This window comes from Pseudorasbora parva, chromosome 8 (assembly GCF_024679245.1).
Source record: "Pseudorasbora parva isolate DD20220531a chromosome 8, ASM2467924v1, whole genome shotgun sequence".
Taxonomy (NCBI): domain Eukaryota; kingdom Metazoa; phylum Chordata; class Actinopteri; order Cypriniformes; family Gobionidae; genus Pseudorasbora; species Pseudorasbora parva.
This window is the reverse complement of record NC_090179.1, coordinates 3,985,247-4,010,802: the sequence shown is the minus strand read 5'-3', so window position 1 is coordinate 4,010,802 and position 25,556 is coordinate 3,985,247. Positions and strand designations below refer to the sequence as shown.

Sequence of the window (25,556 nt, the reverse complement as noted above, 5' to 3'; positions counted from 1 at the left end):
TGCAGGCTTCTATTGAGGAATAAGGGAATGTCTCAAATCATTTCATTTTGGTTAAAATCTCTCAATACTCGTGTCTCAAATGTGTTGTGAACCTCCATTTACAATAAATCTAAACTCTATTTAAGCTAGCAGAAATGGAAAGCATTTCTTGCTAGGTAGGTGGCCATCAATTGGCAGTAGCAGTTTTTGGCCTAAACCAGTGTTTTTCAAACCATTCTTGTTATATTCCTTTTTAAAAAATGAGGACTTGACATGAGCCAATTAGTAGAGTATTCTGTAATCTGAGCTGGGTGTGTCCAACAGGGGAAATAAGACGAAGAGGAAAGGTAGGCTTCTGAAATACTTCATGTCCGAAAAGGTTTAAGCATATGCTTGTCCAACACAAAGATATCTGAGCAAAAGTTTTTATGGATGACTCTGGTGGGACTCGAACCCACAGCCTTTGAATACCTCCATTCACAACCTAGAAGTCCAATGCGCTATCCATTGCGCCACAGAGCCACAAGAACACACTTTCCAAGGCACTATGCCTTGTCCAGCACTTCTTAGCTTTCCAGTTCTTTCTTGCTGATACACACTGTTCAGCATGTAAAGACTTTCAAATGTGAAAAGTTTAAAAGTGCTCCCACGTATCCTGTGGCATAGGCACTGCTGGGATTTGAACCCAGGATCTCCTGTTTACAAGACAGGCACTTTGACCAACTAAGCCACAGCGCCAGCTGTAATGCAAAGCATTTTGTTGGTATATAAAGCCTTAAAGAGGTAGCACATCTTGAAAACTGCTGATTACCTCATGAAAGTTTTCCCTTTGAGCCTTTATTCACAACCTAGAAGTCCAGAAGGTGTGTCCTGTAGAGACTTTTACATCTGAAAAGTTTGGATGAATACTAGTAGAAGCCACACATTTTAGGCACTGCTGGGATTCGAACCCAGGATCTCCTGTTTACTAGACAGGCGCTTTAACCAACTAAGTCACAGCGCCAGATACTTACTTTGGTTTGATACTTTTGTATTCAAAGTCTAAAAGAGGTAGCATGTCAGGAAAAGAGCTGATTAAGTCATGATTAGGTTCCTTTGAAGTTAGAGGATTATTTCCAAAAGCTGAAAAGTGTGCAGGCTTCTATTGAGGAATAAGGGAATGTCTCAAATCATTTCATTTTGGTTAAAATCTCTCAATACTCGTGTCTCAAATGTGTTGTGAACCTCCATTTACAATAAATCTAAACTCTGTTTAAGCTAGCAGAAATGGAAAGCATTTCTTGCTAGGTAGGTGGCCATCAATTGGCAGTAGCAGTATTTGGCCTAAACCAGTGTTTTTCAAACCATTCTTGTTATATTCCTTTTTTTAAAAATGGGGACTTGACGTGAGCTAATTAGTAGAGTATTCTGTAATCTGAGCTGGGTGTGTCCAACAGGGGAAATTAGACGAAGAGGAAAGGTAGGCTTCTGAAATACTTCATGTCCGAAAAGGTTTAAGCATATGCTTGTCCAACACAAAGATATCTGAGCAAAAGTTTTTATGGATGACTCTGGTGGGACTCGAACCCACAGCCTTTGAATACCTCCATTCACAACCTAGAAGTCCAATGCGCTATCCATTGCGCCACAGAGCCACAAGAACACACTTTCCAAGGCACTATGCCTTGTCCAGCACTTCTTAGCTTTCCAGTTCTTCCTTGCTGATACACACTGTTCAGCATGTAAAGACTTTCAAATGTGAAAAGTTTAAAAGTGCTCCCACATATCCTGTGGCATAGGCACTGCTGGGATTTGAACCCAGGATCTCCTGTTTACAAGACAGGCGCTTTGACCAACTAAGCCACAGTGCCAGCTGTAATGCAAAGCATTTTGTTGGTATATAAAGCCTTAAAGAGGTAGCACATCTTGAAAACAGCTGATTACCTCATGAAAGTTTTCCCTTTGAGCCTTTATTCACAACCTAGAAGTCCAGAAGGTGTGTCCTGTAGAGACTTTTACATCTGAAAAGTTTGGATGAATACTAGTAGAAGCCACACATTTTAGGCACTGCTGGGATTCGAACCCAGGATCTCCTGTTTACTAGACAGGCGCTTTAACCAACTAAGCCACAGCGCCAGGTACTTACTTTGGTTTGATACTTTTGTATTCAAAGTCTAAAAGAGGTAGCATGTCAGGAAAAGAGCTGATTAAGTCATGATTAGGTTCCTTTGAAGTTAGAGGATTATTTCCAAAAGCTGAAAAGTGTGCAGGCTTCTATTGAGGAATAAGGGAATGTCTCAAATCATTTCATTTTGGTTAAAATCTCTCAATACTCGTGTCTCAAATGTGTTGTGAACCTCCATTTACAATAAATCTAAACTCTATTTAAGCTAGCAGAAATGGAAAGCATTTCTTGCTAGGTAGGTGGCCATCAATTGGCAGTAGCAGTTTTTGGCCTAAACCAGTGTTTTTCAAACCATTCTTGTTATATTCCTTTTTTAAAAATGGGGACTTGACGTGAGCTAATTAGTAGAGTATTCTGTAATCTGAGCTGGGTGTGTCCAACAGGGGAAATTAGACGAAGAGGAAAGGTAGGCTTCTGAAATACTTCATGTCCGAAAAGGTTTAAGCATATGCTTGTCCAACACAAAGATATCTGAGCAAAAGTTTTTATGGATGACTCTGGTGGGACTCGAACCCACAGCCTTTGAATACCTCCATTCACAACCTAGAAGTCCAATGCGCTATCCATTGCGCCACAGAGCCACAAGAACACACTTTCCAAGGCACTATGCCTTGTCCAGCACTTCTTAGCTTTCCAGTTCTTCCTTGCTGATACACACTGTTCAGCATGTAAAGACTTTCAAATGTGAAAAGTTTAAAAGTGCTCCCACATATCCTGTGGCATAGGCACTGCTGGGATTTGAACCCAGGATCTCCTGTTTACAAGACAGGCGCTTTGACCAACTAAGCCACAGTGCCAGCTGTAATGCAAAGCATTTTGTTGGTATATAAAGCCTTAAAGAGGTAGCACATCTTGAAAACAGCTGATTACCTCATGAAAGTTTTCCCTTTGAGCCTTTATTCACAACCTAGAAGTCCAGAAGGTGTGTCCTGTAGAGACTTTTACATCTGAAAAGTTTGGATGAATACTAGTAGAAGCCACACATTTTAGGCACTGCTGGGATTCGAACCCAGGATCTCCTGTTTACTAGACAGGCGCTTTAACCAACTAAGCCACAGCGCCAGGTACTTACTTTGGTTTGATACTTTTGTATTCAAAGTCTAAAAGAGGTAGCATGTCAGGAAAAGAGCTGATTAAGTCATGATTAGGTTCCTTTGAAGTTAGAGGATTATTTCCAAAAGCTGAAAAGTGTGCAGGCTTCTATTGAGGAATAAGGGAATGTCTCAAATCATTTCATTTTGGTTAAAATCTCTCAATACTCGTGTCTCAAATGTGTTGTGAACCTCCATTTACAATAAATCTAAACTCTATTTAAGCTAGCAGAAATGGAAAGCATTTCTTGCTAGGTAGGTGGCCATCAATTGGCAGTAGCAGTTTTTGGCCTAAACCAGTGTTTTTCAAACCATTCTTGTTATATTCCTTTTTTAAAAATGGGGACTTGACGTGAGCTAATTAGTAGAGTATTCTGTAATCTGAGCTGGGTGTGTCCAACAGGGGAAATAAGACGAAGAGGAAAGGTAGGCTTCTGAAATACTTCATGTCCGAAAAGGTTTAAGCATATGCTTGTCCAACACAAAGATATCTGAGCAAAAGTTTTTATGGATGACTCTGGTGGGACTCGAACCCACAGCCTTTGAATACCTCCATTCACAACCTAGAAGTCCAATGCGCTATCCATTGCGCCACAGAGCCACAAGAACACACTTTCCAAGGCACTATGCCTTGTCCAGCACTTCTTAGCTTTCCAGTTCTTTCTTGCTGATACACACTGTTCAGCATGTAAAGACTTTCAAATGTGAAAAGTTTAAAAGTGCTCCCACGTATCCTGTGGCATAGGCACTGCTGGGATTTGAACCCAGGATCTCCTGTTTACAAGACAGGCACTTTGACCAACTAAGCCACAGCGCCAGCTGTAATGCAAAGCATTTTGTTGGTATATAAAGCCTTAAAGAGGTAGCACATCTTGAAAACAGCTGATTACCTCATGAAAGTTTTCCCTTTGAGCCTTTATTCACAACCTAGAAGTCCAGAAGGTGTGTCCTGTAGAGACTTTTACATCTGAAAAGTTTGGATGAATACTAGTAGAAGCCACACATTTTAGGCACTGCTGGGATTCGAACCCAGGATCTCCTGTTTACTAGACAGGCGCTTTAACCAACTAAGCCACAGCGCCAGATACTTACTTTGGTTTGATACTTTTGTATTCAAAGTCTAAAAGAGGTAGCATGTCAGGAAAAGAGCTGATTAAGTCATGATTAGGTTCCTTTGAAGTTAGAGGATTATTTCCAAAAGCTGAAAAGTGTGCAGGCTTCTATTGAGGAATAAGGGAATGTCTCAAATCATTTCATTTTGTTTAAAATCTCTCAATACTCGTGTCTCAAATGTGTTGTGAACCTCCATTTACAATAAATCTAAACTCTATTTAAGCTAGCAGAAATGGAAAGCATTTCTTGCTAGGTAGGTGGCCATCAATTGGCAGTAGCAGTTTTTGGCCTAAACCAGTGTTTTTCAAACCATTCTTGTTATATTCCTTTTTTTAAAAATGGGGACTTGACGTGAGCTAATTAGTAGAGTATTCTGTAATCTGAGCTGGGTGTGTCCAACAAGGGAAATTAGACGAAGAGGAAAGGTAGGCTTCTGAAATACTTCATGTCCGAAAAGGTTTAAGCATATGCTTGTCCAACACAAAGATATCTGAGCAAAAGTTTTTATGGATGACTCTGGTGGGACTCGAACCCACAGCCTTTGAATACCTCCATTCACAACCTAGAAGTCCAATGCGCTATCCATTGCGCCACAGTGCCACAAGAACACACTTTCCAAGGCACTATGCCTTGTCCAGCACTTCTTAGCTTTCCAGTTCTTCCTTGCTGATACACACTGTTCAGCATGTAAAGACTTTCAAATGTGAAAAGTTTAAAAGTGCTCCCACATATCCTGTGGCATAGGCACTGCTGGGATTTGAACCCAGGATCTCCTGTTTACAAGACAGGCGCTTTGACCAACTAAGCCACAGTGCCAGCTGTAATGCAAAGCATTTTGTTGGTATATAAAGCCTTAAAGAGGTAGCACATCTTGAAAACAGCTGATTACCTCATGAAAGTTTTCCCTTTGAGCCTTTATTCACAACCTAGAAGTCCAGAAGGTGTGTCCTGTAGAGACTTTTACATCTGAAAAGTTTGGATGAATACTAGTAGAAGCCACACATTTTAGGCACTGCTGGGATTCGAACCCAGGATCTCCTGTTTACTAGACAGGCGCTTTAACCAACTAAGCCACAGCGCCAGGTACTTACTTTGGTTTGATACTTTTGTATTCAAAGTCTAAAAGAGGTAGCATGTCAGGAAAAGAGCTGATTAAGTCATGATTAGGTTCCTTTGAAGTTAGAGGATTATTTCCAAAAGCTGAAAAGTGTGCAGGCTTCTATTGAGGAATAAGGGAATGTCTCAAATCATTTCATTTTGGTTAAAATCTCTCAATACTCGTGTCTCAAATGTGTTGTGAACCTCCATTTACAATAAATCTAAACTCTATTTAAGCTAGCAGAAATGGAAAGCATTTCTTGCTAGGTAGGTGGCCATCAATTGGCAGTAGCAGTTTTTGGCCTAAACCAGTGTTTTTCAAACCATTCTTGTTATATTCCTTTTTTAAAAAAAGGGGACTTGACGTGAGCTAATTAGTAGAGTATTCTGAAATCTGAGCTGGGTGTGTCCAACAAGGGAAATAAGACGAAGAGGAAAGGTAGGCTTCTAAAATACTTCATGTCCCAATGGTTTAAGCATATGCTTGTCACACAAAGATATCTGAGCAAAAGGTTTTATGGATGACTCTGGTGGGACTCGAACCCACAGCCTTTGAATACCTCCATTCACAACCTAGAAGTCCAATGCGCTATCCATTGCGCCACAGAGCCACAAGAACACACTTTCCAAACCACTATGCCTTGTCCAGCACTTCTTAGCTTTCCAGTTCTTCCTTGCTGATACACACTGTTCAGCATGTAAAGACTTTCAAATGTGAAAAGTTTAAAAGTGCTCCCACATATCCTGTGGCATAGGCACTGCTGGGATTTGAACCCAGGATCTCCTGTTTACAAGACAGGCGCTTTGACCAACTAAGCCACAGCGCCAGCTGTAATGCAAAGCATTTTGTTGGTATATAAAGCCTTAAAGAGGTAGCACATCTTGAAAACAGCTGATTACCTCATGAAAGTTTTTCCTTTGAGCCTTTATTCACAACCTAGAAGTCCAGAAGGTGTGTCCTGTAGAGACTTTTACATCTGAAAAGTTTGGATGAATACTAGTAGAAGCCACATATATTAGGCACTGCTGGGATTCGAACCCGGGATCTCCTGTTTACTAGACAGGCGCTTTAACCAACTAAGACAGAGCGCCAGGTACTTCCTTAGGTTTGATACTTTTGTATTCAAAGTCTAAAAGAGGTAGCATGTCAGGAAAAGAGCTGATTAAGTCATGATTAGGTTCCTTTGAAGTTAGAGGATTATTTCCAAAAGCTGAAAAGTGTGCAGGCTTCTATTGAGGAATAAGGGAATGTCTCAAATAATTTCATTTTGGTTAAAATCTCTCAATACTCGTGTCTCAAATGTGTTGTGAACCTCCATTTACAATAAATCTAAACTCTGTTTAAGCTAGCAGAAATGGAAAGCATTTCTTGCTAGGTAGGTGGCCATCAATTGGCAGTAGCAGTTTTTGGCCTAAACCAGTGTTTTTCAAACCATTCTTGTTATATTCCTTTTTTAAAAATGGGGACTTGACGTGAGCTAATTAGTAGAGTATTCTGAAATCTGAGCTGGGTGTGTCCAACAGGGGAAATAAGACGAAGAGGAAAGGTAGGCTTCTGAAATACTTCATGTCCCAAAGGTTTAAGCATATGCTTGTCCAACACAAAGATATCTGAGCAAAAGGTTTTATGGATGACTCTGGTGGGACTCGAACCCACAGCCTTTGAATACCTCCATTCACAACCTAGAAGTCCAATGCGCTATCCATTGCGCCACAGAGCCACAAGAACACGCTTTCCAAGGCACTATGCCTTGTCGAGCACTTCTTAGCTTTCCAGTTATTCCTTGCTGATACACACTGTTCAGCATGTAAAGACTTTCAAATGTGAAAAGTTTAAAAGTGCTCCCACATATCCTGTGGCATAGGCACTGCTGGGATTTGAACCCAGGATCTCCTGTTTACAAGACAAGCGCTTTGACCAACTAAGCCACAGCGCCAGCTGTAATACAAAGCATTTTGTTGGTATATAAAGCCTTAAAGAGGTAGCACATCTTGAAAACAGTTGATTACCTCATGAAAGGTTTCCCTTTGAGCCTTTATTCACAACCTAGAAGTCCAAAAAATGTGTCCTGTAGAGACTTTTACATTTGAAAAGTTTGGATGAATACTAGTAGAAGCCACATATATTAGGCACTGCTGGGATTCGAACCCAGGAGCTCCTGTTTACTAGACAGGCGCTTTAACCAACTAAGCCACAGCGCCAGCTGTAATACAAAGCATTTTTTTGGTATATAAAGCCTTAAAGAGGTAGCACATCTTGAAAACAGCTGATTACCTCATGAAAGTTTTCCCTTTGAGCCTTTATTCACAACCTAGAAATCCAGAAGGTGTGTCCTGTAGAGACTTTTACATCTGAAAAGTTTGGATGTATACTAGTAGAAGGCACACATTTTAGGGACTGCTGAGATTCGAACCCAGGATCTCCTGTTTACTAGACAGGCGCTTTAACCAACTAAGCCACAGCGCCAGATACTTACTTTGGTTTGATACTTTTGTATTCAAAGTCTAAAAGAGGTAGCATGTCAGGAAAAGAGCTGATTAAGTCATGATTAGGTTCCTTTGAAGTTAGAGGATTATTTCCAAAAGCTGAAAAGTGTGCAGGCTTCTATTGAGGAATAAGGGAATGTCTCAAATCATTTCATTTTGGTTAAAATCTCTCAATACTCGTGTCTCAAATGTGTTGTGAACCTCCATTTACAATAAATCTAAACTCTATTTAAGCTAGCAGAAATGGAAAGCATTTCTTGCTAGGTAGGTGGCCATCAATTGGCAGTAGCAGTTTTTGGCCTAAACCAGTGTTTTTCAAACCATTCTTGTTATATTCCTTTTTTAAAAATCGGGACATGACGTGAGCTAATTAGTAGAGTATTCTGTAATCTGAGCTGGGTGTGTCCAACAGGGGAAATAAGACGAAGAGGAAAGGTAGGCTTCTGAAATACTTCATGTCCGAAAAGGTTTAAGCATATGCTTGTCCAACACAAAGATATCTGAGCAAAAGTTTTTATGGATGACTCTGGTGGGACTCGAACCCACAGCCTTTGAATACCTCCATTCACAACCTAGAAGTCCAATGCGCTATCCATTGCGCGACAGAGCCACAAGAACACGCTTTCCAAGGCACTATGCCTTGTCCAGCACTTCTTAGCTTTCCAGTTCTTCCTTGCTGATACACACTGTTCAGCATGTAAAGACTTTCAAATGTGAAAAGTTTAAAAGTGCTCCCACATATCCTGTGGCATAGGCACTGCTGGGATTTGAACCCAGGATCTCCTGTTTACAAGACAGGCGCTTTGACCAACTAAGCCACAGCGCAAGCTGTAATACAAAGCATTTTTTTGGTATATAAAGCCTTAAAGAGGTAGCACATCTTGAAAACAGCTGATTACCTCATGAAAGTTTTCCCTTTGAGCCTTTATTCACAACCTAGAAGTCCAGAAGGTGTGTCCTGTAGAGACTTTTACATCTGAAAAGTTTGGATGAATACTAGTAGAAGGCACACATTTTAGGCACTGCTGAGATTCGAACCCAGGATCTCCTGTTTACTAGACAGGCGCTTTAACCAACTAAGCCACAGCGCCAGATACTTACTTTGGTTTGATACTTTTGTATTCAAAGTCTAAAAGAGGTAGCATGTCCGGAAAAGAGCTGATTAAGTCATGATTAGGTTCCTTTGAAGTTAGAGGATTTTTTCCAAAAGCTGTAACGTGTGCAGGCTTCTATTGAGGAATAAGGGAATGTCTCAAATCATTTCATTTTGGTTAAAATCTCTCAATACTCGTGTCTCAAATGTGTTGTGAACCTCCATTTACAATAAATCTAAACTCTATTTAAGCTAGCAGAAATGGAAAGCATATCTTGCTAGGTAGGTGGCCATCAATTGGCAGTAGCAGTTTTTGGCCTAAACCAGTGTTTTTCAAACCATTCTTGTTATATTCCTTTTTTAAAAATGGGGACTTGACGTGAGCTAATTAGTAGAGTATTCTGAAATCTGAGCTGGGTGTGTCCAACAGGGGAAATAAGACGAAGAGGAAAGGTAGGCTTCTGAAATACTTCATGTCCGAAAAGGTTTAAGCATATGCTTGTCCAACACAAAGATATCTGAGCAAAAGTTTTTATGGATGACTCTGGTGGGACTCAAACCCACAGCCTTTGAATATCTCCATTCAAAACCTAGAAGTCCAATGCGCTATCCATTGCGCCACAGAGCCACAAGAACACGATGTCCAAGGCACTATGCCTTGTCCAGCACTTCTTAGCTTTCCAGTTATTCCTTGCTGATACACACTGTTCAGCATGTAAAGACTTTCAAATGTGAAAAGTTTAAAAGTGCTCCCACACATCCTGTGGCATAGGCACTGCTGGGATTTGAACCCAGGATCTCCTGTTTACAAGACAGGCGCTTTGACCAACTAAGCCACAGCACCAGCTGTAATACAAAGCATTTTGTTGGTATATAAAGCCTTAAAGAGGTAGCACATCTTGAAAACAGCTGATTACCTCATGAAAGTTTTTCCTTTGAGCCTTTATTCACAACCTAGAAGTCCAAAAGGTGTGTCCTGTAGAGACTTTTACATCTGAAAAGTTTGGATGAATACTAGTAGAAGCCACATATATTAGGCACTGCTGGAATTCGAACCCAGGATCTCCTGTTTACTAGACAGGCGCTTTAACCAACTAAGCCACAGCGCCAGGTACTTCCTTAGGTTTGATACTTTTGTATTCAAAGTCTAAAAGAGGTAGCATGTCAGGAAAAGAGCTGATTAAGTCATGATTAGGTTCCTTTGAAGTAAGAGAATTATTTCCAAAAGCTGAAAAGTGTGCAGGCTTCTATTGAGGAATAAGGGAATGTCTCAAATCATTTCATTTTGGTTAAAATCTCTCAATACTCGTGTCTCAAATGTGTTGTGAACCTCCATTTACAATAAATCTAAACTCTGTTTAAGCTAGCAGAAATGGAAAGCATTTCTTGCTAGGTAGGTGGCCATCAATTGGCAGTAGCAGTTTTTGGCCTAAACCAGTGTTTTTCAAACCATTCTTGTTATATTCCTTTTTTAAAAATGGGGACTTGACGTGAGCTAATTAGTAGATTATTCTGAAATCTGAGCTGGGTGTGTCCAACAGGGGAAATAAGACGAAGAGGAAAGGTAGGCTTCTGAAATACTTCATGTCCCAAAGGTTTAAGCATATGCTTGTCCAACACAAAGATATCTGAGCAAAAGGTTTTATGGATGACTCTGGTGGGACTCGAACCCACAGCCTTTGAATACCTCCATTCACAACCTAGAAGTCCAATGCGCTATCCATTGTGCCACAGAACCACAAGAATACGCTTTCCAAGGCACTATGCCTTGTCCAGCACTTCTTAGCTTTCCAGTTCTTCCATTCTGATACACACTGTTCAGCATGTAAAGACTTTCAAATGTGAAAAGTTTAAAAGTGCTCCCACATATCCTGTAGCATAGGCACTGCTGGGATTTGAACCCAGGATCTCCTGTTTACAAGACAGGCGCTTTGACCAACTAAGCCACAGCGCCAGCTGTAATACAAAGCATTTTTTTGGTATATAAAGCCTTAGAGAGGTAGCACATCTTGAAAACAGCTGATTACCTCATGAAAGTTTTCCCTTTGAGCCTTTATTCACAACCTAGAAGTCCAGAAGGTGTGTCCTGTAGAGACTTTTACATCTGAAAATTTTGGATGACTATAGTAGAAGCTACACATATTACGCACTGCTGGGATTCGAACCCAGGATCTCCTGTTTACTAGACAGGCATTTTAACAAACTAAACCACAGCGCCAGGTACTTACCCTGGTTTGATACTCTTGTATTCAAAGTCTAAAAGAGGTAGCATGTCAGGAAAAGAGCTGATTAAGTCATAATTAGCTTCCTTTGAAGTTAGAGGATTATTTCCAAAAGCTGAAAAGTGTGCAGGCTTCTATTGAGGAAAAAGGGAATGTCTCAAATCATTTCATTTTGGTTAAAATCTTTCAATACTCGTGTCTCAAATGTGTTGTGAACCTCCATTTACAATAAATCTAAACTCTGTTTAAGCTAGCAGAAATGGAAAGCATTTCTTGCTAGGTAGGTGGCCATCAATTGGCAGTAGCAGTTTTTGGCCTAAACCAGTGTTTTTCAAACCATTCTTGTTATATTCCTTTTTTAAAAATGGTGACTTGACGTGAGCTAATTAGTAGAGTATTCTGAAATCTGAGCTGGGTGTGTCCAGCAGGGGAAATAAGACGAAGAGGAAAGTTAGGCTTCTGAAATACTTCATGTCCGAAAAGGTTTAAGCATATGCTTGTCCAATACAAAGATATCTGAGCAAAAGGTTTTATGGATGACTCTGGTGGGACTCGAACCCACAGCCTTTGAATACCTCCATTCACAACCTAGAAGTCCAATGCGCTATCCATTGCGCCACAGAGCCACAAGAACACACTTTCCAAGGCACTATGCCTTGTCCAGCACTTCTTAGCTTTCCAGTTCTTCCTTGCTGATACACACTGTTCAGCATGTAAAGACTTTCAAATGTGAAAAGTTTAAAAGTGCTCCCACATATCCTGTGGCATAGGCACTGCTGGGATTTGAACCCAGGATCTCCTGTTTACAAGACAGGCGCTTTGACCAACTAAGCCACAGCGCCAGCTGTAATGCAAAGCATTTTGTTGGTATATAAAGCCTTAAAGAGGTAGCACATCTTGATTACCTCATGAAAGTTTTCCCTTTGAGCCTTTATTCACAACCTAGAAGTCCAGAAGGTGTGTCCTGTAGAGACTTTTACATCTGAAAAGTTTGGATGAATACTAGTAGAAGGCACACATTTTAGGCACTGCTGGGATTCGAACCCAGGATCTCCTGTTTACTAGACAGGCGCTTTAACCAACTAAGCCACAGCGCCAGGTACTTACTTTGGTTTGATACTTTTGTATTCAAAGTCTAAAAGAGGTAGCATGTCAGGAAAAGAGCTGATTAAGTCATGATTAGGTTCCTTTGAAGTTAGAGGATTATTTCCAAAAGCTGAAAAGTGTGCAAGCTTCTATTGAGGAATAAGGGAATGTCTCAAATCATTTCATTTTGGTTAAAATCTCTCAATACTCGTGTCTCAAATGTGTTGTGAACCTCCATTTACAATAAATCTAAACTCTATTTAAGCTAGCGGAAATGGAAAGCATTTCTTGCTAGGTAGGTGGCCATCAATTGGCAGTAGCAGTTTTTGGCCTAAACCAGTGTTTTTCAAACCATTCTTGTTATATTCCTTTTTAAAAAATGAGGACTTGACATGAGCCAATTAGTAGAGTATTCTGTAATCTGAGCTGGTTGTGTCCAACAGGGGAAATAAGACGAAGAGGAAAGGTAGGCTTCTGAAATACTTCATGTCCGAAAAGGTTTAAGCATATGCTTGTCCAACACAAAGATATCTGAGCAAAAGTTTTTATGGATGACTCTGGTGGGACTCGAACCCACAGCCTTTGAATACCTCCATTCACAACCTAGAAGTCCAATGCGCTCTCCATTGCGCCACAGAGCCACAAGAACACACTTTCCAAGGCACTATGCCTTGTCCAGCACTTCTTAGCTTTCCAGTTCTTCCTTGCTGATACACACTGTTCAGCATGTAAAGACTTTCAAATGTGAAAAGTTTAAAAGTGCTCCCACATATCCTGTGGCATAGGCACTGCTGGGATTTGAACCCTGGATCTCCTGTTTACAAGACAGGCGCTTTGACCAACTAAGCCACAGCGCCAGCTGTAATGCAAAGCCTTTTGTTGGTATATAAAGCCTTAAAGAGGTAGCACATCTTGAAAACAGCTGATTACCTCATGAAAGTTTTCCCTTTGAGCCTTTATTCACAACCTAGAAGTCCAGAAGGTGTGTCCTGTAGAGACTTTTACATCTGAAAAGTTTGGATGAATACTAGTAGAAGGCACACATTTTAGGCACTGCTGGGATCCGAACCCAGGATCTCCTGTTTACTAGAGAGGCGCTTTAACCAACTAAGCCACAGCGCCAGGTACTAACTATGGTTTGATACTTTTGTATTCAAAGTCTAAAAGAGGTAGCATGTCAGGAAAAGAGCTGATTAAGTCATGATTAGGTTCCTTTGAAGTTAGAGGATTATTTCCAAAAGCTGAAAAGTGTGCAGGCTTCTATTGAGGAATAAGGGAATGTCTCAAATCATTTCATTTTGGTTAAAATCTCTCAATACTCGTGTCTCAAATGTGTTGTGAACCTCCATTTACAATAAATCTAAACTCTATTTAAGCTAGCAGAAATGGAAAGCATTTCTTGCTAGGTAGGTGGCCATCAATTGGCAGTAGCAGTTTTTGGCCTAAACCAGTGTTTTTCAAACCATTCTTGTTATATTCCTTTTTAAAAAATGAGGACTTGACATGAGCCAATTAGTAGAGTATTCTGTAATCTGAGCTGGGTGTGTCCAACAGGGGAAATAAGACGAAGAGGAAAGGTAGGCTTCTGAAATACTTCATGTCCGAAAAGGTTTAAGCATATGCTTGTCCAACACAAAGATATCTGAGCAAAAGTTTTTATGGATGACTCTGGTGGGACTCGAACCCACAGCCTTTGAATACCTCCATTCACAACCTAGAAGTCCAATGCGCTATCCATTGCGCCACAGAGCCACAAGAACACACTTTCCAAGGCACTATGCCTTGTCCAGCACTTCTTAGCTTTCCAGTTCTTTCTTGCTGATACACACTGTTCAGCATGTAAAGACTTTCAAATGTGAAAAGTTTAAAAGTGCTCCCACGTATCCTGTGGCATAGGCACTGCTGGGATTTGAACCCAGGATCTCCTGTTTACAAGACAGGCACTTTGACCAACTAAGCCACAGCGCCAGCTGTAATGCAAAGCATTTTGTTGGTATATAAAGCCTTAAAGAGGTAGCACATCTTGAAAACTGCTGATTACCTCATGAAAGTTTTCCCTTTGAGCCTTTATTCACAACCTAGAAGTCCAGAAGGTGTGTCCTGTAGAGACTTTTACATCTGAAAAGTTTGGATGAATACTAGTAGAAGCCACACATTTTAGGCACTGCTGGGATTCGAACCCAGGATCTCCTGTTTACTAGACAGGCGCTTTAACCAACTAAGTCACAGCGCCAGATACTTACTTTGGTTTGATACTTTTGTATTCAAAGTCTAAAAGAGGTAGCATGTCAGGAAAAGAGCTGATTAAGTCATGATTAGGTTCCTTTGAAGTTAGAGGATTATTTCCAAAAGCTGAAAAGTGTGCAGGCTTCTATTGAGGAATAAGGGAATGTCTCAAATCATTTCATTTTGGTTAAAATCTCTCAATACTCGTGTCTCAAATGTGTTGTGAACCTCCATTTACAATAAATCTAAACTCTGTTTAAGCTAGCAGAAATGGAAAGCATTTCTTGCTAGGTAGGTGGCCATCAATTGGCAGTAGCAGTATTTGGCCTAAACCAGTGTTTTTCAAACCATTCTTGTTATATTCCTTTTTTTAAAAATGGGGACTTGACGTGAGCTAATTAGTAGAGTATTCTGTAATCTGAGCTGGGTGTGTCCAACAGGGGAAATTAGACGAAGAGGAAAGGTAGGCTTCTGAAATACTTCATGTCCGAAAAGGTTTAAGCATATGCTTGTCCAACACAAAGATATCTGAGCAAAAGTTTTTATGGATGACTCTGGTGGGACTCGAACCCACAGCCTTTGAATACCTCCATTCACAACCTAGAAGTCCAATGCGCTATCCATTGCGCCACAGAGCCACAAGAACACACTTTCCAAGGCACTATGCCTTGTCCAGCACTTCTTAGCTTTCCAGTTCTTCCTTGCTGATACACACTGTTCAGCATGTAAAGACTTTCAAATGTGAAAAGTTTAAAAGTGCTCCCACATATCCTGTGGCATAGGCACTGCTGGGATTTGAACCCAGGATCTCCTGTTTACAAGACAGGCGCTTTGACCAACTAAGCCACAGTGCCAGCTGTAATGCAAAGCATTTTGTTGGTATATAAAGCCTTAAAGAGGTAGCACATCTTGAAAACAGCTGATTACCTCATGAAAGTTTTCCCTTTGAGCCTTTATTCACAACCTAGAAGTCCAGAAGGTGTGTCCTGTAGAGACTTTTACATCTGAAAAGTTTGGATGAATACTAGTAGAAGCCACACATTTTAGGCACTGCTGGGATTCGAACCCAGGATCTCCTGTTTACTAGACAGGCGCTTTAACCAACTAAGCCACAGCGCCAGGTACTTACTTTGGTTTGATACTTTTGTATTCAAAGTCTAAAAGAGGTAGCATGTCAGGAAAAGAGCTGATTAAGTCATGATTAGGTTCCTTTGAAGTTAGAGGATTATTTCCAAAAGCTGAAAAGTGTGCAGGCTTCTATTGAGGAATAAGGGAATGTCTCAAATCATTTCATTTTGGTTAAAATCTCTCAATACTCGTGTCTCAAATGTGTTGTGAACCTCCATTTACAATAAATCTAAACTCTATTTAAGCTAGCAGAAATGGAAAGCATTTCTTGCTAGGTAGGTGGCCATCAATTGGCAGTAGCAGTTTTTGGCCTAAACCAGTGTTTTTCAAACCATTCTTGTTATATTCCTTTTTTAAAAATGGGGACTTGACGTGAGCTAATTAGTAGAGTATTCTGTAATCTGAGCTGGGTGTGTCCAACAGGGGAAATTAGACGAAGAGGAAAGGTAGGCTTCTGAAATACTTCATGTCCGAAAAGGTTTAAGCATATGCTTGTCCAACACAAAGATATCTGAGCAAAAGTTTTTATGGATGACTCTGGTGGGACTCGAACCCACAGCCTTTGAATACCTCCATTCACAACCTAGAAGTCCAATGCGCTATCCATTGCGCCACAGAGCCACAAGAACACACTTTCCAAGGCACTATGCCTTGTCCAGCACTTCTTAGCTTTCCAGTTCTTCCTTGCTGATACACACTGTTCAGCATGTAAAGACTTTCAAATGTGAAAAGTTTAAAAGTGCTCCCACATATCCTGTGGCATAGGCACTGCTGGGATTTGAACCCAGGATCTCCTGTTTACAAGACAGGCGCTTTGACCAACTAAGCCACAGTGCCAGCTGTAATGCAAAGCATTTTGTTGGTATATAAAGCCTTAAAGAGGTAGCACATCTTGAAAACAGCTGATTACCTCATGAAAGTTTTCCCTTTGAGCCTTTATTCACAACCTAGAAGTCCAGAAGGTGTGTCCTGTAGAGACTTTTACATCTGAAAAGTTTGGATGAATACTAGTAGAAGCCACACATTTTAGGCACTGCTGGGATTCGAACCCAGGATCTCCTGTTTACTAGACAGGCGCTTTAACCAACTAAGCCACAGCGCCAGGTACTTACTTTGGTTTGATACTTTTGTATTCAAAGTCTAAAAGAGGTAGCATGTCAGGAAAAGAGCTGATTAAGTCATGATTAGGTTCCTTTGAAGTTAGAGGATTATTTCCAAAAGCTGAAAAGTGTGCAGGCTTCTATTGAGGAATAAGGGAATGTCTCAAATCATTTCATTTTGGTTAAAATCTCTCAATACTCGTGTCTCAAATGTGTTGTGAACCTCCATTTACAATAAATCTAAACTCTATTTAAGCTAGCAGAAATGGAAAGCATTTCTTGCTAGGTAGGTGGCCATCAATTGGCAGTAGCAGTTTTTGGCCTAAACCAGTGTTTTTCAAACCATTCTTGTTATATTCCTTTTTTAAAAATGGGGACTTGACGTGAGCTAATTAGTAGAGTATTCTGTAATCTGAGCTGGGTGTGTCCAACAGGGGAAATAAGACGAAGAGGAAAGGTAGGCTTCTGAAATACTTCATGTCCGAAAAGGTTTAAGCATATGCTTGTCCAACACAAAGATATCTGAGCAAAAGTTTTTATGGATGACTCTGGTGGGACTCGAACCCACAGCCTTTGAATACCTCCATTCACAACCTAGAAGTCCAATGCGCTATCCATTGCGCCACAGAGCCACAAGAACACACTTTCCAAGGCACTATGCCTTGTCCAGCACTTCTTAGCTTTCCAGTTCTTTCTTGCTGATACACACTGTTCAGCATGTAAAGACTTTCAAATGTGAAAAGTTTAAAAGTGCTCCCACGTATCCTGTGGCATAGGCACTGCTGGGATTTGAACCCAGGATCTCCTGTTTACAAGACAGGCACTTTGACCAACTAAGCCACAGCGCCAGCTGTAATGCAAAGCATTTTGTTGGTATATAAAGCCTTAAAGAGGTAGCACATCTTGAAAACAGCTGATTACCTCATGAAAGTTTTCCCTTTGAGCCTTTATTCACAACCTAGAAGTCCAGAAGGTGTGTCCTGTAGAGACTTTTACATCTGAAAAGTTTGGATGAATACTAGTAGAAGCCACACATTTTAGGCACTGCTGGGATTCGAACCCAGGATCTCCTGTTTACTAGACAGGCGCTTTAACCAACTAAGCCACAGCGCCAGATACTTACTTTGGTTTGATACTTTTGTATTCAAAGTCTAAAAGAGGTAGCATGTCAGGAAAAGAGCTGATTAAGTCATGATTAGGTTCCTTTGAAGTTAGAGGATTATTTCCAAAAGCTGAAAAGTGTGCAGGCTTCTATTGAGGAATAAGGGAATGTCTCAAATCATTTCATTTTGTTTAAAATCTCTCAATACTCGTGTCTCAAATGTGTTGTGAACCTCCATTTACAATAAATCTAAACTCTATTTAAGCTAGCAGAAATGGAAAGCATTTCTTGCTAGGTAGGTGGCCATCAATTGGCAGTAGCAGTTTTTGGCCTAAACCAGTGTTTTTCAAACCATTCTTGTTATATTCCTTTTTTTAAAAATGGGGACTTGACGTGAGCTAATTAGTAGAGTATTCTGTAATCTGAGCTGGGTGTGTCCAACAAGGGAAATTAGACGAAGAGGAAAGGTAGGCTTCTGAAATACTTCATGTCCGAAAAGGTTTAAGCATATGCTTGTCCAACACAAAGATATCTGAGCAAAAGTTTTTATGGATGACTCTGGTGGGACTCGAACCCACAGCCTTTGAATACCTCCATTCACAACCTAGAAGTCCAATGCGCTATCCATTGCGCCACAGTGCCACAAGAACACACTTTCCAAGGCACTATGCCTTGTCCAGCACTTCTTAGCTTTCCAGTTCTTCCTTGCTGATACACACTGTTCAGCATGTAAAGACTTTCAAATGTGAAAAGTTTAAAAGTGCTCCCACATATCCTGTGGCATAGGCACTGCTGGGATTTGAACCCAGGATCTCCTGTTTACAAGACAGGCGCTTTGACCAACTAAGCCACAGTGCCAGCTGTAATGCAAAGCATTTTGTTGGTATATAAAGCCTTAAAGAGGTAGCACATCTTGAAAACAGCTGATTACCTCATGAAAGTTTTCCCTTTGAGCCTTTATTCACAACCTAGAAGTCCAGAAGGTGTGTCCTGTAGAGACTTTTACATCTGAAAAGTTTGGATGAATACTAGTAGAAGCCACACATTTTAGGCACTGCTGGGATTCGAACCCAGGATCTCCTGTTTACTAGACAGGCGCTTTAACCAACTAAGCCACAGCGCCAGGTACTTACTTTGGTTTGATACTTTTGTATTCAAAGTCTAAAAGAGGTAGCATGTCAGGAAAAGAGCTGATTAAGTCATGATTAGGTTCCTTTGAAGTTAGAGGATTATTTCCAAAAGCTGAAAAGTGTGCAGGCTTCTATTGAGGAATAAGGGAATGTCTCAAATCATTTCATTTTGGTTAAAATCTCTCAATACTCGTGTCTCAAATGTGTTGTGAACCTCCATTTACAATAAATCTAAACTCTATTTAAGCTAGCAGAAATGGAAAGCATTTCTTGCTAGGTAGGTGGCCATCAATTGGCAGTAGCAGTTTTTGGCCTAAACCAGTGTTTTTCAAACCATTCTTGTTATATTCCTTTTTTAAAAATGGGGACTTGACGTGAGCTAATTAGTAGAGTATTCTGTAATCTGAGCTGGGTGTGTCCAACAGGGGAAATAAGACGAAGAGGAAAGGTAGGCTTCTGAAATACTTCATGTCCGAAAAGGTTTAAGCATATGCTTGTCCAACACAAAGATATCTGAGCAAAAGTTTTTATGGATGACTCTGGTGGGACTCGAACCCACAGCCTTTGAATACCTCCATTCACAACCTAGAAGTCCAATGCGCTATCCATTGCGCCACAGAGCCACAAGAACACACTTTCCAAGGCACTATGCCTTGTCCAGCACTTCTTAGCTTTCCAGTTCTTTCTTGCTGATACACACTGTTCAGCATGTAAAGACTTTCAAATGTGAAAAGTTTAAAAGTGCTCCCACGTATCCTGTGGCATAGGCACTGCTGGGATTTGAACCCAGGATCTCCTGTTTACAAGACAGGCACTTTGACCAACTAAGCCACAGCGCCAGCTGTAATGCAAAGCATTTTGTTGGTATATAAAGCCTTAAAGAGGTAGCACATCTTGAAAACAGCTGATTACCTCATGAAAGTTTTCCCTTTGAGCCTTTATTCACAACCTAGAAGTCCAGAAGGTGTGTCCTGTAGAGACTTTTACATCTGAAAAGTTTGGATGAATACTAGTAGAAGCCACACATTTTAGGCACTGCTGGGATTCGAACCCAGGATCTCCTGTTTACTAGACAGGCGCTTTAACCAACTAAGCCACAGCGCCAGATACTTACTTTGGTTTGATACTTTTGTATTCAAAGTCTAAAAGAGGTAGCATGTCAGGAAAAGAGCTGATTAAGTCATGATTAGGTTCCTTTGAAGTTAGAGGATTATTTCCAAAAGCTGAAAAGTGTGCAGGCTTCTATTGAGGAATAAGGGAATGTCTCAAATCATTTCATTTTGTTTAAAATCTCTCAATACTCGTGTCTCAAATGTGTTGTGAACCTCCATTTACAATAAATCTAAACTCTATTTAAGCTAGCAGAAATGGAAAGCATTTCTTGCTAGGTAGGTGGCCATCAATTGGCAGTAGCAGTTTTTGGCCTAAACCAGTGTTTTTCAAACCATTCTTGTTATATTCCTTTTTTAAAAATGGGGACTTGACGTGAGCTAATTAGTAGAGTATTCTGTAATCTGAGCTGGGTGTGTCCAACAGGGGAAATAAGACGAAGAGGAAAGGTAGGCTTCTGAAATACTTCATGTCCGAAAAGGTTTAAGCATATGCTTGTCCAACACAAAGATATCTGAGCAAAAGTTTTTATGGATGACTCTGGTGGGACTCGAACCCACAGCCTTTGAATACCTCCATTCACAACCTAGAAGTCCAATGCGCTATCCATTGCGCCACAAAGCCACAAAAACACACTTTCCAAGGCACTATGCCTTGTCCAGCACTTCTTAGCTTTCCAGTTCTTCCTTGCTGATACACACTGTTCAGCATGTAAAGACTTTCAAATGTGAAAAGTTTAAAAGTGCTCCCACATATCCTGTGGCATAGGCACTGCTGGGATTTGAACCCAGGATCTCCTGTTTACAAGACAGTCGCTTTGACCAACTAAGCCACAGCGCCAGCTGTCACACAAAGCATTTTGTTGGTATATAAAGCCTTAAAGAGGTAGCACATCTTGAAAACAGCTGATTACCTCATGAAAGTTTTCCCTTTGAGCCTTTATTCACAACCTAGAAGTCCAGAAGGTGTGTCCTGTAGAGACTTTTACATCTGAAAAGTTTGGATGAATACTAGTAGAAGCTACACATTTTAGGCACTGCTGGGATTCGAACCCAGGATCTCCTGTTTACTAGACAGGCGCTTTAACCAACTAAGCCACAGCGCCAGATACTTGCCTTGGTTTGATACTTTTGTATTCAAAGTCTAAAAGAGGTAGCATGTCAGGAAAAGAGCTGATTAAGTCATGATTAGGTTCCTATGAAGTTAGAGGATTATTTCCAAAAGCTGAAAAGTGTGCAGGCTTCTATTGAGGAATAAGGGAATGTCTCAAATCATTTCATTTTGGTTAAAATCTCTCAATACTCGTGTCTCAAATGTGTTGTGAACCTCCATTTACAATAAATCTAAACTCTATTTAAGCTAGCAGAAATGGAAAGCATTTCTTGCTAGGTAGGTGGCCATCAATTGGCAGTAGCAGTTTTTGGCCTAAACCAGTGTTTTTCAAACCATTCTTGTTATATTCCTTTTTTAAAAATGGGGACTTGACGTGAGCTAATTAGTAGAGTATTCTGTAATCTGAGCTGGGTGTGTCCAACAGGGGAAATAAGACGAAGAGGAAAGTTAGGCTTCTGAAATACTTCATGTCCGAAAAGGTTTAAGCATATGCTTGTCCAACACAAAGATATCTGAGCAAAAGTTTTTATGGATGACTCTGGTGGGACTCGAACCCACAGCCTTTGAATACCTCCATTCACAACCTAGAAGTCCAATGCGCTATCCATTGCGCCACAGAGCCACAACAACACACTTTCCAAGGCACTATGCCTTGTCCAGCACTTCTTAGCTTTCCAGTTCTTCCTTGCTGATACACACTGTTCAGCATGTAAAGACTTTCAAATGTGAAAAGTTTAAAAGTGCTCCCACATATCCTGTGGCATAGGCACTGCTGGGATTTGAACCCAGGATCTCCTGTTTACAAGACAGGCGCTTTGACCAACTAAGCCACAGCGCCAGCTGTAATGCAAAGCATTTTGTTGGTATATAAAGCCTTAAAGAGGTAGCACATCTTGAAAACAGCTGATTACCTCATGAAAGTTTTCCCTTTGAGCCTTTATTCACAACCTAGAAGTCCAGAAGGTGTGTCCTGTAGAGACTTTTACATCTGAAAAGTTTGGATGAATACTAGTAGAAGGCACACATTTTAGGCACTGCTGGGATTCGAACCCAGGATCTCCTGTTTACTAGACAGGCGCTTTAACCAACTAAGCCACAGCGCCAGGTACTTACTTTGGTTTGATACTTTTGTATTCAAAGTCTAAAAGAGGTAGCATGTCAGGAAAAGAGCTGATTAAGTCATGATTAGGTTCCTTTGAAGTTAGAGGATTATTTCCAAAAGCTGAAAAGTGTGCAGGCTTCTATTGAGGAATAAGGGAATGTCTCAAATCATTTCATTTTGGTTAAAATCTCTCAATACTCGTGTCTCAAATGTGTTGTGAACCTCCATTTACAATAAATCTAAACTCTATTTAAGCTAGCAGAAATGGAAAGCATTTCTTGCTAGGTAGGTGGCCATCAATTGGCAGTAGCAGTTTTTGGCCTAAACCAGTGTTTTTCAAACCATTCTTGTTATATTCCTTTTTTAAAAATGGGGACTTGACGTGAGCTAATTAGTAGAGTATTCTGTAATCTGAGCTGGGTGTGTCCAACAGGGGAAATAAGACGAAGAGGAAAGTTAGGCTTCTGAAATACTTCATGTCCGAAAAGGTTTAAGCATATGCTTGTCCAACACAAAGATATCTGAGCAAAAGGTTTAATGGATGACTCTGGTGGGACTCGAATCCACAGCCTTTGAATACCTCCATTCACAACCTAGAAGTCCAATGCGCTATCCATTGCGCCATAGAGCCACAAGAATACGCTTTCCAAGGCACTATGCCTTGTCCAGCACTTCTTAGCTTTCCAGTTCTTCCTTGCTGATACACACTGTTCAGCATGTAAAGACTTTCAAATGTGAAAAGTTTAAAAGTGCTCCCACATATCCTGTGGCATAGGCACTGCTGGGATTTGAACCCAGGATCTCCTGTTTACAAGACAGGCGCTTTGACCAACTAAGCCACAGCGCCAGCTGTAATGCAAAGCATTTTGTTGGTATATAAAGCCTTAAAGAGGTAGCACATCTTGAAAACAGCTGATTACCTCATGAAAGTTTTCCCTTTGAGCCTTTATTCACAACCTAGAAGTCCAGAAGGTGTGTCCTGTAGAGACTTTTACATCTGAAAAGTTTGGATGAATACTAGTAGAAGCCAAACATTTTAGGCACTGCTGGGATTCGAACCCAGGATCTCCTGTTTACTAGACAGGCGCTTTAACCAACTAAGCCACAGCGCCAGGTACTTACTTTGGTTTGATACTTTTGTATTCAAAGTCTAAAAGAGGTAGCATGTCAGGAAAAGAGCTGATTAAGTCATGATTAGGTTCCTTTGAAGTTAGAGGATTATTTCCAAAAGCTGAAAAGTGTGCATGCTTCTTTTGAGCAAAAAGGGAATGTCTCAAATCATTTCATTTTGGTTAAAATCTCTCAATACTCGTGTCTCAAATGTGTTGTGAACCTCCATTTACAATAAATCTAAACTCTGTTTAAGCTAGCAGAAATGGAAAGCATTTCTTGCTAGGTAGGTGGCCATCAATTGGCAGTAGCAGTTTTTGGCCTAAACCAGTGTTTTTCAAACCATTCTTGTTATATTCCTTTTTTAAAAATGGGGACTTGACGTGAGCTAATTAGTAGAGTATTCTGTAATCTGAGCTGGGTGTGTCCAACAGGGGAAATAAGACGAAGAGGAAAGTTAGGCTTCTGAAATACTTCATGTCCGAAAAGGTTTAAGCATATGCTTGTCCAACACAAAGATATCTGAGCAAAAGTTTTTATGGATGACTCTGGTGGGACTCGAACCCACAGCCTTTGAATACCTCCATTCACAACCTAGAAGTCCAATGCGCTATCCATTGCGCCACAGAGCCACAACAACACACTTTCCAAGGCACTATGCCTTGTCCAGCACTTCTTAGCTTTCCAGTTCTTCCTTGCTGATACACACTGTTCAGCATGTAAAGACTTTCAAATGTGAAAAGTTTAAAAGTGCTCCCACATATCCTGTGGCATAGGCACTGCTGGGATTTGAACCCAGGATCTCCTGTTTACAAGACAGGCGCTTTGACCAACTAAGCCACAGCGCCAGCTGTAATGCAAAGCATTTTGTTGGTATATAAAGCCTTAAAGAGGTAGCACATCTTGAAAACAGCTGATTACCTCATGAAAGTTTTCCCTTTGAGCCTTTATTCACAACCTAGAAGTCCAGAAGGTGTGTCCTGTAGAGACTTTTACATCTGAAAAGTTTGGATGAATACTAGTAGAAGCCACACATTTTAGGCACTGCTGGGATTCGAACCCAGGATCTCCTGTTTACTAGACAGGCGCTTTAACCAACTAAGCCACAGCGCCAGATACTTACCTTGGTTTGATACTTTTGTATTCAAAGTCTAAAAGAGGTAGCATGTCAGGAAAAGAGCTGATTAAGTCATGGATAGGTTCCTTTGAAGTTAGAGGATTATTTCCAAAAGCTGAAAAGTGTGCAGGCTTCTATTGAGGAATAAGGGAATGTCTCAAATCATTTCATTTTGGTTAAAATCTCTCAATACTCGTGTCTCAAATGTGTTGTGAACCTCCATTTACAATAAATCTAAACTCTATTTAAGCTAGCAGAAATGGAAAGCATTTCTTGCTAGGTAGGTGGCCATCAATTGGCAGTAGCAGTTTTTGGCCTAAACCAGTGTTTTTCAAACCATTCTTGTTATATTCCTTTTTTAAAAATGGGGACTTGACGTGAGCTAATTAGTAGAGTATTCTGTAATCTGAGCTGGGTGTGTCCAACAGGGGAAATAAGACGAAGAGGAAAGTTAGGCTTCTGAAATACTTCATGTCCGAAAAGGTTTAAGCATATGCTTGTCCAACACAAAGATATCTGAGCAAAAGTTTTTATGGATGACTCTGGTGGGACTCGAACCCACAGCCTTTGAATACCTCCATTCACAACCTAGAAGTCCAATGCGCTATCCATTGGGCCACAGAGCCACAACAACACACTTTCCAAGGCACTATGCCTTGTCCAGCACTTCTTAGCTTTCCAGTTCTTCCTTGCTGATACACACTGTTCAGCATGTAAAGACTTTCAAATGTGAAAAGTTTAAAAGTGCTCCCACATATCCTGTGGCATAGGCACTGCTGGGATTTGAACCCAGGATCTCCTGTTTACAAGACAGGCGCTTTGACCAACTAAGCCACAGCGCCAGCTGTAATGCAAAGCATTTTGTTGGTATATAAAGCCTTAAAGAGGTAGCACATCTTGAAAACAGCTGATTACCTCATGAAAGTTTTCCCTTTGAGCCTTTATTCACAACCTAGAAGTCCAGAAGGTGTGTCCTGTAGAGACT

At 40.6% G+C, this 25,556-nt stretch overlaps 69 non-coding genes across 69 annotated transcripts; all 69 read right to left on the bottom strand.

Moving 5' to 3' along the window:
- Positions 1 to 412: 412 nt before the first annotated feature.
- Positions 413 to 501, bottom strand: trnar-ucu (transfer RNA arginine (anticodon UCU)). The gene is given in 2 exon segments: positions 413 to 448; positions 465 to 501. It is a non-coding gene; the product is annotated as a tRNA-Arg (tRNA).
- A 142-nt stretch (positions 502 to 643) lies between these two features.
- Positions 644 to 717, bottom strand: trnat-ugu (transfer RNA threonine (anticodon UGU)). The gene has a single exon. It is a non-coding gene; the product is annotated as a tRNA-Thr (tRNA).
- A 191-nt stretch (positions 718 to 908) lies between these two features.
- On the bottom strand, positions 909 to 982 carry trnat-agu (transfer RNA threonine (anticodon AGU)). Its single transcript has one exon. It is a non-coding gene; the product is annotated as a tRNA-Thr (tRNA).
- A 542-nt stretch (positions 983 to 1,524) lies between these two features.
- Positions 1,525 to 1,613, bottom strand: trnar-ucu (transfer RNA arginine (anticodon UCU)). Its single transcript is given in 2 exon segments — positions 1,525 to 1,560; positions 1,577 to 1,613. It is a non-coding gene; the product is annotated as a tRNA-Arg (tRNA).
- Positions 1,614 to 1,755: 142 nt separating this feature from the next.
- Positions 1,756 to 1,829, bottom strand: trnat-ugu (transfer RNA threonine (anticodon UGU)). The gene has a single exon. It is a non-coding gene; the product is annotated as a tRNA-Thr (tRNA).
- A 191-nt stretch (positions 1,830 to 2,020) lies between these two features.
- Positions 2,021 to 2,094, bottom strand: trnat-agu (transfer RNA threonine (anticodon AGU)). Its single transcript has one exon. It is a non-coding gene; the product is annotated as a tRNA-Thr (tRNA).
- Positions 2,095 to 2,635: 541 nt separating this feature from the next.
- Positions 2,636 to 2,724, bottom strand: trnar-ucu (transfer RNA arginine (anticodon UCU)). The gene is given in 2 exon segments: positions 2,636 to 2,671; positions 2,688 to 2,724. It is a non-coding gene; the product is annotated as a tRNA-Arg (tRNA).
- Positions 2,725 to 2,866: 142 nt separating this feature from the next.
- On the bottom strand, positions 2,867 to 2,940 carry trnat-ugu (transfer RNA threonine (anticodon UGU)). The gene has a single exon. It is a non-coding gene; the product is annotated as a tRNA-Thr (tRNA).
- Positions 2,941 to 3,131: 191 nt separating this feature from the next.
- Positions 3,132 to 3,205, bottom strand: trnat-agu (transfer RNA threonine (anticodon AGU)). The gene has a single exon. It is a non-coding gene; the product is annotated as a tRNA-Thr (tRNA).
- A 541-nt stretch (positions 3,206 to 3,746) lies between these two features.
- trnar-ucu (transfer RNA arginine (anticodon UCU)) lies at positions 3,747 to 3,835 on the bottom strand. The gene is given in 2 exon segments: positions 3,747 to 3,782; positions 3,799 to 3,835. It is a non-coding gene; the product is annotated as a tRNA-Arg (tRNA).
- Positions 3,836 to 3,977: 142 nt separating this feature from the next.
- Positions 3,978 to 4,051, bottom strand: trnat-ugu (transfer RNA threonine (anticodon UGU)). Its single transcript has one exon. It is a non-coding gene; the product is annotated as a tRNA-Thr (tRNA).
- Positions 4,052 to 4,242: 191 nt separating this feature from the next.
- Positions 4,243 to 4,316, bottom strand: trnat-agu (transfer RNA threonine (anticodon AGU)). The gene has a single exon. It is a non-coding gene; the product is annotated as a tRNA-Thr (tRNA).
- A 542-nt stretch (positions 4,317 to 4,858) lies between these two features.
- trnar-ucu (transfer RNA arginine (anticodon UCU)) lies at positions 4,859 to 4,947 on the bottom strand. Its single transcript is given in 2 exon segments — positions 4,859 to 4,894; positions 4,911 to 4,947. It is a non-coding gene; the product is annotated as a tRNA-Arg (tRNA).
- A 142-nt stretch (positions 4,948 to 5,089) lies between these two features.
- Positions 5,090 to 5,163, bottom strand: trnat-ugu (transfer RNA threonine (anticodon UGU)). The gene has a single exon. It is a non-coding gene; the product is annotated as a tRNA-Thr (tRNA).
- Positions 5,164 to 5,354: 191 nt separating this feature from the next.
- trnat-agu (transfer RNA threonine (anticodon AGU)) lies at positions 5,355 to 5,428 on the bottom strand. The gene has a single exon. It is a non-coding gene; the product is annotated as a tRNA-Thr (tRNA).
- Positions 5,429 to 5,967: 539 nt separating this feature from the next.
- trnar-ucu (transfer RNA arginine (anticodon UCU)) lies at positions 5,968 to 6,056 on the bottom strand. The gene is given in 2 exon segments: positions 5,968 to 6,003; positions 6,020 to 6,056. It is a non-coding gene; the product is annotated as a tRNA-Arg (tRNA).
- Positions 6,057 to 6,198: 142 nt separating this feature from the next.
- Positions 6,199 to 6,272, bottom strand: trnat-ugu (transfer RNA threonine (anticodon UGU)). The gene has a single exon. It is a non-coding gene; the product is annotated as a tRNA-Thr (tRNA).
- A 191-nt stretch (positions 6,273 to 6,463) lies between these two features.
- Positions 6,464 to 6,537, bottom strand: trnat-agu (transfer RNA threonine (anticodon AGU)). The gene has a single exon. It is a non-coding gene; the product is annotated as a tRNA-Thr (tRNA).
- A 540-nt stretch (positions 6,538 to 7,077) lies between these two features.
- trnar-ucu (transfer RNA arginine (anticodon UCU)) lies at positions 7,078 to 7,166 on the bottom strand. The gene is given in 2 exon segments: positions 7,078 to 7,113; positions 7,130 to 7,166. It is a non-coding gene; the product is annotated as a tRNA-Arg (tRNA).
- A 142-nt stretch (positions 7,167 to 7,308) lies between these two features.
- trnat-ugu (transfer RNA threonine (anticodon UGU)) lies at positions 7,309 to 7,382 on the bottom strand. The gene has a single exon. It is a non-coding gene; the product is annotated as a tRNA-Thr (tRNA).
- A 191-nt stretch (positions 7,383 to 7,573) lies between these two features.
- Positions 7,574 to 7,647, bottom strand: trnat-agu (transfer RNA threonine (anticodon AGU)). Its single transcript has one exon. It is a non-coding gene; the product is annotated as a tRNA-Thr (tRNA).
- A 191-nt stretch (positions 7,648 to 7,838) lies between these two features.
- Positions 7,839 to 7,912, bottom strand: trnat-agu (transfer RNA threonine (anticodon AGU)). Its single transcript has one exon. It is a non-coding gene; the product is annotated as a tRNA-Thr (tRNA).
- A 541-nt stretch (positions 7,913 to 8,453) lies between these two features.
- trnar-ucu (transfer RNA arginine (anticodon UCU)) lies at positions 8,454 to 8,542 on the bottom strand. Its single transcript is given in 2 exon segments — positions 8,454 to 8,489; positions 8,506 to 8,542. It is a non-coding gene; the product is annotated as a tRNA-Arg (tRNA).
- A 142-nt stretch (positions 8,543 to 8,684) lies between these two features.
- Positions 8,685 to 8,758, bottom strand: trnat-ugu (transfer RNA threonine (anticodon UGU)). Its single transcript has one exon. It is a non-coding gene; the product is annotated as a tRNA-Thr (tRNA).
- Positions 8,759 to 8,949: 191 nt separating this feature from the next.
- trnat-agu (transfer RNA threonine (anticodon AGU)) lies at positions 8,950 to 9,023 on the bottom strand. The gene has a single exon. It is a non-coding gene; the product is annotated as a tRNA-Thr (tRNA).
- Positions 9,024 to 9,564: 541 nt separating this feature from the next.
- Positions 9,565 to 9,653, bottom strand: trnar-ucu (transfer RNA arginine (anticodon UCU)). Its single transcript is given in 2 exon segments — positions 9,565 to 9,600; positions 9,617 to 9,653. It is a non-coding gene; the product is annotated as a tRNA-Arg (tRNA).
- Positions 9,654 to 9,795: 142 nt separating this feature from the next.
- On the bottom strand, positions 9,796 to 9,869 carry trnat-ugu (transfer RNA threonine (anticodon UGU)). Its single transcript has one exon. It is a non-coding gene; the product is annotated as a tRNA-Thr (tRNA).
- Positions 9,870 to 10,060: 191 nt separating this feature from the next.
- On the bottom strand, positions 10,061 to 10,134 carry trnat-agu (transfer RNA threonine (anticodon AGU)). Its single transcript has one exon. It is a non-coding gene; the product is annotated as a tRNA-Thr (tRNA).
- A 540-nt stretch (positions 10,135 to 10,674) lies between these two features.
- Positions 10,675 to 10,763, bottom strand: trnar-ucu (transfer RNA arginine (anticodon UCU)). The gene is given in 2 exon segments: positions 10,675 to 10,710; positions 10,727 to 10,763. It is a non-coding gene; the product is annotated as a tRNA-Arg (tRNA).
- Positions 10,764 to 10,905: 142 nt separating this feature from the next.
- Positions 10,906 to 10,979, bottom strand: trnat-ugu (transfer RNA threonine (anticodon UGU)). Its single transcript has one exon. It is a non-coding gene; the product is annotated as a tRNA-Thr (tRNA).
- A 190-nt stretch (positions 10,980 to 11,169) lies between these two features.
- Positions 11,170 to 11,243, bottom strand: trnat-agu (transfer RNA threonine (anticodon AGU)). The gene has a single exon. It is a non-coding gene; the product is annotated as a tRNA-Thr (tRNA).
- Positions 11,244 to 11,784: 541 nt separating this feature from the next.
- trnar-ucu (transfer RNA arginine (anticodon UCU)) lies at positions 11,785 to 11,873 on the bottom strand. The gene is given in 2 exon segments: positions 11,785 to 11,820; positions 11,837 to 11,873. It is a non-coding gene; the product is annotated as a tRNA-Arg (tRNA).
- Positions 11,874 to 12,015: 142 nt separating this feature from the next.
- On the bottom strand, positions 12,016 to 12,089 carry trnat-ugu (transfer RNA threonine (anticodon UGU)). Its single transcript has one exon. It is a non-coding gene; the product is annotated as a tRNA-Thr (tRNA).
- A 181-nt stretch (positions 12,090 to 12,270) lies between these two features.
- Positions 12,271 to 12,344, bottom strand: trnat-agu (transfer RNA threonine (anticodon AGU)). Its single transcript has one exon. It is a non-coding gene; the product is annotated as a tRNA-Thr (tRNA).
- A 541-nt stretch (positions 12,345 to 12,885) lies between these two features.
- trnar-ucu (transfer RNA arginine (anticodon UCU)) lies at positions 12,886 to 12,974 on the bottom strand. Its single transcript is given in 2 exon segments — positions 12,886 to 12,921; positions 12,938 to 12,974. It is a non-coding gene; the product is annotated as a tRNA-Arg (tRNA).
- A 142-nt stretch (positions 12,975 to 13,116) lies between these two features.
- Positions 13,117 to 13,190, bottom strand: trnat-ugu (transfer RNA threonine (anticodon UGU)). The gene has a single exon. It is a non-coding gene; the product is annotated as a tRNA-Thr (tRNA).
- A 191-nt stretch (positions 13,191 to 13,381) lies between these two features.
- trnat-agu (transfer RNA threonine (anticodon AGU)) lies at positions 13,382 to 13,455 on the bottom strand. The gene has a single exon. It is a non-coding gene; the product is annotated as a tRNA-Thr (tRNA).
- Positions 13,456 to 13,996: 541 nt separating this feature from the next.
- trnar-ucu (transfer RNA arginine (anticodon UCU)) lies at positions 13,997 to 14,085 on the bottom strand. The gene is given in 2 exon segments: positions 13,997 to 14,032; positions 14,049 to 14,085. It is a non-coding gene; the product is annotated as a tRNA-Arg (tRNA).
- A 142-nt stretch (positions 14,086 to 14,227) lies between these two features.
- Positions 14,228 to 14,301, bottom strand: trnat-ugu (transfer RNA threonine (anticodon UGU)). The gene has a single exon. It is a non-coding gene; the product is annotated as a tRNA-Thr (tRNA).
- Positions 14,302 to 14,492: 191 nt separating this feature from the next.
- trnat-agu (transfer RNA threonine (anticodon AGU)) lies at positions 14,493 to 14,566 on the bottom strand. The gene has a single exon. It is a non-coding gene; the product is annotated as a tRNA-Thr (tRNA).
- A 542-nt stretch (positions 14,567 to 15,108) lies between these two features.
- On the bottom strand, positions 15,109 to 15,197 carry trnar-ucu (transfer RNA arginine (anticodon UCU)). The gene is given in 2 exon segments: positions 15,109 to 15,144; positions 15,161 to 15,197. It is a non-coding gene; the product is annotated as a tRNA-Arg (tRNA).
- Positions 15,198 to 15,339: 142 nt separating this feature from the next.
- trnat-ugu (transfer RNA threonine (anticodon UGU)) lies at positions 15,340 to 15,413 on the bottom strand. The gene has a single exon. It is a non-coding gene; the product is annotated as a tRNA-Thr (tRNA).
- A 191-nt stretch (positions 15,414 to 15,604) lies between these two features.
- trnat-agu (transfer RNA threonine (anticodon AGU)) lies at positions 15,605 to 15,678 on the bottom strand. Its single transcript has one exon. It is a non-coding gene; the product is annotated as a tRNA-Thr (tRNA).
- Positions 15,679 to 16,219: 541 nt separating this feature from the next.
- On the bottom strand, positions 16,220 to 16,308 carry trnar-ucu (transfer RNA arginine (anticodon UCU)). Its single transcript is given in 2 exon segments — positions 16,220 to 16,255; positions 16,272 to 16,308. It is a non-coding gene; the product is annotated as a tRNA-Arg (tRNA).
- A 142-nt stretch (positions 16,309 to 16,450) lies between these two features.
- On the bottom strand, positions 16,451 to 16,524 carry trnat-ugu (transfer RNA threonine (anticodon UGU)). The gene has a single exon. It is a non-coding gene; the product is annotated as a tRNA-Thr (tRNA).
- A 191-nt stretch (positions 16,525 to 16,715) lies between these two features.
- trnat-agu (transfer RNA threonine (anticodon AGU)) lies at positions 16,716 to 16,789 on the bottom strand. Its single transcript has one exon. It is a non-coding gene; the product is annotated as a tRNA-Thr (tRNA).
- A 541-nt stretch (positions 16,790 to 17,330) lies between these two features.
- Positions 17,331 to 17,419, bottom strand: trnar-ucu (transfer RNA arginine (anticodon UCU)). The gene is given in 2 exon segments: positions 17,331 to 17,366; positions 17,383 to 17,419. It is a non-coding gene; the product is annotated as a tRNA-Arg (tRNA).
- A 142-nt stretch (positions 17,420 to 17,561) lies between these two features.
- trnat-ugu (transfer RNA threonine (anticodon UGU)) lies at positions 17,562 to 17,635 on the bottom strand. Its single transcript has one exon. It is a non-coding gene; the product is annotated as a tRNA-Thr (tRNA).
- A 191-nt stretch (positions 17,636 to 17,826) lies between these two features.
- Positions 17,827 to 17,900, bottom strand: trnat-agu (transfer RNA threonine (anticodon AGU)). Its single transcript has one exon. It is a non-coding gene; the product is annotated as a tRNA-Thr (tRNA).
- Positions 17,901 to 18,442: 542 nt separating this feature from the next.
- Positions 18,443 to 18,531, bottom strand: trnar-ucu (transfer RNA arginine (anticodon UCU)). The gene is given in 2 exon segments: positions 18,443 to 18,478; positions 18,495 to 18,531. It is a non-coding gene; the product is annotated as a tRNA-Arg (tRNA).
- A 142-nt stretch (positions 18,532 to 18,673) lies between these two features.
- Positions 18,674 to 18,747, bottom strand: trnat-ugu (transfer RNA threonine (anticodon UGU)). Its single transcript has one exon. It is a non-coding gene; the product is annotated as a tRNA-Thr (tRNA).
- Positions 18,748 to 18,938: 191 nt separating this feature from the next.
- Positions 18,939 to 19,012, bottom strand: trnat-agu (transfer RNA threonine (anticodon AGU)). Its single transcript has one exon. It is a non-coding gene; the product is annotated as a tRNA-Thr (tRNA).
- A 541-nt stretch (positions 19,013 to 19,553) lies between these two features.
- On the bottom strand, positions 19,554 to 19,642 carry trnar-ucu (transfer RNA arginine (anticodon UCU)). The gene is given in 2 exon segments: positions 19,554 to 19,589; positions 19,606 to 19,642. It is a non-coding gene; the product is annotated as a tRNA-Arg (tRNA).
- A 142-nt stretch (positions 19,643 to 19,784) lies between these two features.
- Positions 19,785 to 19,858, bottom strand: trnat-ugu (transfer RNA threonine (anticodon UGU)). Its single transcript has one exon. It is a non-coding gene; the product is annotated as a tRNA-Thr (tRNA).
- Positions 19,859 to 20,049: 191 nt separating this feature from the next.
- trnat-agu (transfer RNA threonine (anticodon AGU)) lies at positions 20,050 to 20,123 on the bottom strand. The gene has a single exon. It is a non-coding gene; the product is annotated as a tRNA-Thr (tRNA).
- A 541-nt stretch (positions 20,124 to 20,664) lies between these two features.
- trnar-ucu (transfer RNA arginine (anticodon UCU)) lies at positions 20,665 to 20,753 on the bottom strand. The gene is given in 2 exon segments: positions 20,665 to 20,700; positions 20,717 to 20,753. It is a non-coding gene; the product is annotated as a tRNA-Arg (tRNA).
- Positions 20,754 to 20,895: 142 nt separating this feature from the next.
- Positions 20,896 to 20,969, bottom strand: trnat-ugu (transfer RNA threonine (anticodon UGU)). Its single transcript has one exon. It is a non-coding gene; the product is annotated as a tRNA-Thr (tRNA).
- A 191-nt stretch (positions 20,970 to 21,160) lies between these two features.
- trnat-agu (transfer RNA threonine (anticodon AGU)) lies at positions 21,161 to 21,234 on the bottom strand. Its single transcript has one exon. It is a non-coding gene; the product is annotated as a tRNA-Thr (tRNA).
- A 541-nt stretch (positions 21,235 to 21,775) lies between these two features.
- Positions 21,776 to 21,864, bottom strand: trnar-ucu (transfer RNA arginine (anticodon UCU)). Its single transcript is given in 2 exon segments — positions 21,776 to 21,811; positions 21,828 to 21,864. It is a non-coding gene; the product is annotated as a tRNA-Arg (tRNA).
- Positions 21,865 to 22,006: 142 nt separating this feature from the next.
- On the bottom strand, positions 22,007 to 22,080 carry trnat-ugu (transfer RNA threonine (anticodon UGU)). Its single transcript has one exon. It is a non-coding gene; the product is annotated as a tRNA-Thr (tRNA).
- Positions 22,081 to 22,271: 191 nt separating this feature from the next.
- Positions 22,272 to 22,345, bottom strand: trnat-agu (transfer RNA threonine (anticodon AGU)). The gene has a single exon. It is a non-coding gene; the product is annotated as a tRNA-Thr (tRNA).
- A 541-nt stretch (positions 22,346 to 22,886) lies between these two features.
- Positions 22,887 to 22,975, bottom strand: trnar-ucu (transfer RNA arginine (anticodon UCU)). The gene is given in 2 exon segments: positions 22,887 to 22,922; positions 22,939 to 22,975. It is a non-coding gene; the product is annotated as a tRNA-Arg (tRNA).
- A 142-nt stretch (positions 22,976 to 23,117) lies between these two features.
- Positions 23,118 to 23,191, bottom strand: trnat-ugu (transfer RNA threonine (anticodon UGU)). Its single transcript has one exon. It is a non-coding gene; the product is annotated as a tRNA-Thr (tRNA).
- Positions 23,192 to 23,382: 191 nt separating this feature from the next.
- On the bottom strand, positions 23,383 to 23,456 carry trnat-agu (transfer RNA threonine (anticodon AGU)). Its single transcript has one exon. It is a non-coding gene; the product is annotated as a tRNA-Thr (tRNA).
- A 541-nt stretch (positions 23,457 to 23,997) lies between these two features.
- On the bottom strand, positions 23,998 to 24,086 carry trnar-ucu (transfer RNA arginine (anticodon UCU)). Its single transcript is given in 2 exon segments — positions 23,998 to 24,033; positions 24,050 to 24,086. It is a non-coding gene; the product is annotated as a tRNA-Arg (tRNA).
- A 142-nt stretch (positions 24,087 to 24,228) lies between these two features.
- On the bottom strand, positions 24,229 to 24,302 carry trnat-ugu (transfer RNA threonine (anticodon UGU)). The gene has a single exon. It is a non-coding gene; the product is annotated as a tRNA-Thr (tRNA).
- Positions 24,303 to 24,493: 191 nt separating this feature from the next.
- On the bottom strand, positions 24,494 to 24,567 carry trnat-agu (transfer RNA threonine (anticodon AGU)). The gene has a single exon. It is a non-coding gene; the product is annotated as a tRNA-Thr (tRNA).
- A 541-nt stretch (positions 24,568 to 25,108) lies between these two features.
- trnar-ucu (transfer RNA arginine (anticodon UCU)) lies at positions 25,109 to 25,197 on the bottom strand. Its single transcript is given in 2 exon segments — positions 25,109 to 25,144; positions 25,161 to 25,197. It is a non-coding gene; the product is annotated as a tRNA-Arg (tRNA).
- Positions 25,198 to 25,339: 142 nt separating this feature from the next.
- On the bottom strand, positions 25,340 to 25,413 carry trnat-ugu (transfer RNA threonine (anticodon UGU)). Its single transcript has one exon. It is a non-coding gene; the product is annotated as a tRNA-Thr (tRNA).
- Between the last annotated feature and the right edge of the window lie 143 nt (positions 25,414 to 25,556).